The sequence below is a fragment of the Rutidosis leptorrhynchoides genome, chromosome 5 (genome assembly GCF_046630445.1).
Source record: "Rutidosis leptorrhynchoides isolate AG116_Rl617_1_P2 chromosome 5, CSIRO_AGI_Rlap_v1, whole genome shotgun sequence".
NCBI lineage: Eukaryota > Viridiplantae > Streptophyta > Magnoliopsida > Asterales > Asteraceae > Rutidosis > Rutidosis leptorrhynchoides.
The window spans coordinates 314,150,250-314,155,394 of record NC_092337.1 but is presented as its reverse complement, the minus strand read 5'-3'; the positions used below and the strand labels follow the sequence as shown (position 1 = coordinate 314,155,394).

The following is a 5,145-nucleotide window of genomic DNA, read 5'->3' as shown; positions in this document are numbered from 1 at the left end:
TAATTTTCTTCCCGATAAGTCGTACGTTGTCACTCGACTTCTGTCCCGGTTCCGGTTTTTCGAACGTCCTTTCGTATACTGAGAAAACTTGCATTTTACGTTTTGGAATACGTACCTTTGTCAAAATATAGCCTTAAATTATCCCTAAACTGTATCACTCGAAATATAATTTATACATTTGAGTGTTTTGGTCATTTACTTCTATAAATCAACGTCTCGCTATTTGTTTAAAATACATTTTAAAATAGTGTTTTACTGTAGCAAAGTTACTGTAGCAAAGTTTTTTACTGTAGCAAATATTGATTTTTGAAAACACTGTAGCTTTTCGGGTACTGTAGCAATTCGAAAATACTATAGCAAATTAGTGTTTTACTGCTTCATCTTAAATGTTTTAGTTAACTTATCTAAATATCAAACAGATAATCAAACCAATAAGGTTAATGCACAGTATCATTTTCATAACACTTTGTTACGTTTTCAAGTTATAGCATATGTATTTATTTACATATAATTGTTCGCGAATCGTTGAGAACAATCGAAGGGTAATTGAATAGTTCAAAATTTTGAGATTCAACTTCATAGACTTTGCTTATCGTGTCAGAAATGTTAATCATACAAAGATTAAGTTTAAATTTGATCAGAAATTTCCGGGTCATCACACAATGTTAGTCGACATCCGTCTTGACCCTGTCTTTACCGAATTATCGTTGCAACGCTCCAAGGTCCAGACCGTATCCACATTGTCTCCCATCTTTTACGACCTTGGTTGGGAGTAGTGCTGGTATATTACCCCGTACCTATTGAGGTTAAACTGAGATTTTTAAACTGAGATTTTTTTCTTTTCTTAAACTGAGATTTTTTCTTAAACATACATGTGATAGTTATTTTCTTTTTTTAAACTGAGATTTTTTTGTCTGGAGATAATAGATTATTTAAAAATACCAAAATTTAATATCTACCTATGTTGTTAAAGTTTAGTTTAATTTATGAAAGTTTCCTGGGAGAAATATAAATCCCGCTAAAACAATTTATAAAATTCAAAATCCCTAAATTTTTTCCAAAATTTCGTATCCATCCTTTTATCCGATAAAATTTTCATCTCAAAAAATATCAACCAAGTCAACATACCCTTTTTCACATTTAATTAATTTTCAGCATCATTCACTATCACCTACGCACCCCCAAAATTCAAACCGCTCTCATATTTTTACTAATTAGGGTTTTTTAAAATCTTTTGTGATTTGTATATATCTTCGCATATGAATATAAAAAAAAAAAAAACAAGAAATGAAGTTATGATTGTTGATGAAGAAGTCGAATTGAAATAAAAAAGAAGACCTGTGAGAAGTTAATGATCAAGAAGAGAATGATACTGAAACCCTAACACCCGATCTCCTTCCCTCAAAACAGTACCTCATCTTAAGCACACCTAACCGTTTATTATGGTAATTATGTTATTCGTTTTGTTTACACTCGTATTATGTAAGTGTATATATAGACGGTTTGCTTTTGTGATAGTTATAATCGTTGGGCGTTTTATTAATTTCACAATTATTTATTGGTTGTTCTGTTGAATCATAGTTTTGAATATGAGCTTCTGAATTGCAAGTGATATATGCTCCAATATGTATAAATTTTGTATCTTTATATAGTCTTGTTTGTAGTCTGATTACTATCACTATTTTGTTGTATCATTTCAGTTCAATTGATGGATAGTGTTTCTCTCTAACTTCTTCGAGTTGGTTCAGTTTTTGTTCGTATTAGAGTTCCTATTTTGTATTCACCTGATTACTATCATCTTATAACTTTAAATATTTGTAATCATGCTATTATACATTTAATTACTGGATCGTTACCACTAGTTGTTTGTGATTCATTTATTTTTTGGCTTAATTGATTAGCGAATTTGTTAATAGATTGTTAATAGATTTGGTGTTTTATGTAATGATTGCTACAACAAGACTTTTGATATCTAATGTGTGTGATGTGTGTGTGTGTGTGTGTTTGATGAATAAATAGAACACGGGACGTATACAATAGTTGATCATACGTATGATGCGATTGTGGTTGGAGCTGGAGGTGCTGGTCTTCGAGTTGCGAATGGGTTGTCTGAACATGGATTTAATACCGCCTGCATTAGTAGGCTGTTTCCAACACATTCTCACACTGTTGCAGCTCAGGTTGGTTGTCATTACACACTAATTGGTTATATTGCCTGCAGATAGCTATGTTTATCTTATGATAAATTGGTTTTACTACTTTTGCAACTTTCATGCATGAGTTGATATTGAGATTGTAGGTTCTAGAAACCTCCTTTTGATGGTGGACTTTTAAAAGATGATTGATAACTGTTAGGGTTGTGCATGGTACAATACCGGACCAAACTATCTCTGGTCCGTTCTATCCTGAGTCCTATTTTATAGTTAAAAGTCGAACCAAGGACCGGACCATATAATATTGGTTCGGTTCTCGTAAATTCAATCCGGTTTTGGGGAAATAAACGTCCTGTCTGTTTCATAATAATATGAAAATATATAATATGAAGAAACGTAAATGAAATAAATAAATTTAAATCAAATGATAAAAATAGATAAACATTTGTAAAGTATTATTCATACATATGAGTAAACTAACATTGTATATGTTTGCTATTTATATGTTCATTTCATATTAATAAAAACACAGAGTTTTATTCCTTTTTTCTCTCTCACTTCGATCCATATTTTAGTTTGAGGACTTGTGATCCAACAATACATTTGTTTAATGTATTGTAAAAAATGATTCTTTTCTCGAAATATAGTTACATTCAGCGCCTTTGGCTCTTGAGCTCAAAGACTTGTCCTATTTGATGATGTGTTAGAACCGAAGGGTACATTATTGCTAGGTCTTATGTTGTGATTATGTTGCTGCACACATCTAGAATGTAAGATATGTAGTATATATGATGCTGAGTTCGTCTTTATTTAATAGATGAGTGAAAGTGAATTTTTTAACCATGTGCAGATAGCTTTGCAATATATATATTAGTGTGCAACTGTTGTGGATGGACATTTATTCATTGAACCTAAAAAGAATCAGACGTCGATATGTAAATAGTTACTGTTAAAAAAAAAAGAACAATAAAGAAATATTCTTTGAAAAGTGAAACCTGACCAAATGCATAGAATGGGTCAAAAGTCCTGAAACTTACCTTTAATGTGTTTAAATTTCATAAGTATAATCAAGTATATTTTATTTGTATGGTTAACTTGTTATATTATAACTTTATAATTAAGTTTTGTCTTACTTCAATTCAGAAATCAGACTTGGAGCATGGAATGACATTAAAGCAAAGTGTTACTCTTTTTTGGAATGCCTCATATCATGTTGGAGAGAAGATGTTCTTGTCATTTATATCTCTGACAAGTTTCTTCGGTTGACGTTACAACTTATATCCAGGTTAAGCTGCATCAAATTGAAACAACATAGAATTTTCTTAGATTAATACTTTAGAGGTTTGATGTGTGAAAACTTTGACCTGTAGATATACAAATCGGTTGTCAACGAGACGGTCTGCTCGTAGAACTCTCAACTCAGGCTCCAACTCTCCATTTGGATGAGCATCTGCTGCTGCTCCATATGATTTTGCTTAGTATGTATCACACTGTACTTGAATACTTAATCTTGTATGTTATAGTCGTCACCGAGTTTGTTTGGTGGAACGAAGAAATTTCAAGACGCATTTTGTTCTCGCCTCAGGTAAAGCTAATTCTAATCCATATAAACTTTGTTATATTATTTAGGTATGTACAAGCCATATATTCAATTCCTTTGTGCAGCCTGATATTCTTGCAACCAACGTCAAAACTGCCTTCACTTACCTCCTTGATCAAGTAAGTTATACTTTTAGCAAGTTTTATGGTTTCATGATATGAATATATTTTCTTGTTTTACTCGTCCATTTTTTAATTGTTGCAGTTCAGTCAATATACAACAGGACTTGAAAGAGCTAGAGATGGGCTCACATAAGTTGCAGCCCTAAGGGAGAGGTTTGTGTTTGGCACTAGTGTTAGTCATAGAGAATCATAAGTTGGTGGATGAACATGAATTAACTATTGATCTTGAAAACAATCAGAAACGGTGATTTAACAAGTTGGTGGTTGAAAACGAGTCAATTGTTGAGCTTGAAGACAATCAGATGTACGTACTGGGTAACTATGGTTTACGTTGGTTTTCAATTTGGCATCAATATTTTCTTTCTCTAACAGGTGTCTCTCTGCTATGCTTTTTGACATGACTAACTATTGTCCTTTCATCTCGGTATATTTTTAAACCTTTGATATTACTAATTCTAACAGCTTTGAGGTTTTTTTGTTTATACGTGAATGATTTGTTTTTTTTTTTGTAGGTAGTACGTAATGATTGATAAAGATAGATGTTAATTGAAGACGTTATGCGTTGCTTGTCGTTGATTTTACATTCTTGTCATGTTTTATTCGAAGTCTTTATATGTTGGATTATTTATGAATTTTTCATGTTTAGTGATGTTTATGTTTTGAGATTACTTTATTGAAATATAATAATGTTTTATTTCATATTTATTTTTTGTATAATTTATTAATTCGGTGTCCATAATCATATTAAATAAAAAGCTAGATCCGATAAAATCGCCTAAAATTCGAAAACCAAACTGGGTTCGAATATTGGAACCGGACCCGATTAACCGATCTGGATTCGATTATATGAACCGACCTAAAGGCCTAAACCAGACCCAAATATCCAAACCAGTTTCGAATATCTGAATCGGAAACGAATATCCGAATCGAAACGGAATATCCAAACCGGATCCGAATATCCGAACCGGATCTGGAACTACTATGACTTGATAGGACGTATAATTATGTCATAATAAACTTGATACAATATCATTATATTAGGACCCATTTTCACGGTACTAAAGTAAATATCATTATATATTAGGACTTATTTTGTGATTTTAAAGGTTTAACATATTTATATTAGGACTTTTTTAGAGGTACTAACATTGAAAATCATTATATTAGGACTCTTTATGTGGTACTAACGTAACATTTACGCATATTAGGACCTTCTTTTGTAATACTATTCTACAATATCTTACTTTTTAGGACATTGTTTCTTGGTACT

The 5,145-nt window shown here is 31.7% G+C and overlaps 1 long non-coding RNA gene across 4 annotated transcripts; it reads left to right on the top strand.

Annotated features, from left to right (window-relative positions):
- The first annotated feature begins 1,145 nt into the window (after nt 1-1,145).
- On the top strand, nt 1,146-4,545 carry LOC139847923 (uncharacterized). Of its 4 annotated transcripts, none has more exons than XR_011759742.1 (7): nt 1,146-1,445; nt 2,020-2,180; nt 3,297-3,438; nt 3,524-3,738; nt 3,819-3,872; nt 3,958-4,299; nt 4,388-4,545. It is a non-coding gene; the product is annotated as an uncharacterized lncRNA (long non-coding RNA). The 4 variants fall into 4 exon arrangements; XR_011759743.1 differs by lacking the exon at nt 4,388-4,545 and adding an exon at nt 2,300-2,393 and having other exon boundaries at nt 3,958-4,377; XR_011759741.1 differs by lacking the exon at nt 4,388-4,545 and having other exon boundaries at nt 3,958-4,377.
- The last annotated feature ends 600 nt before the right edge of the window (nt 4,546-5,145 follow it).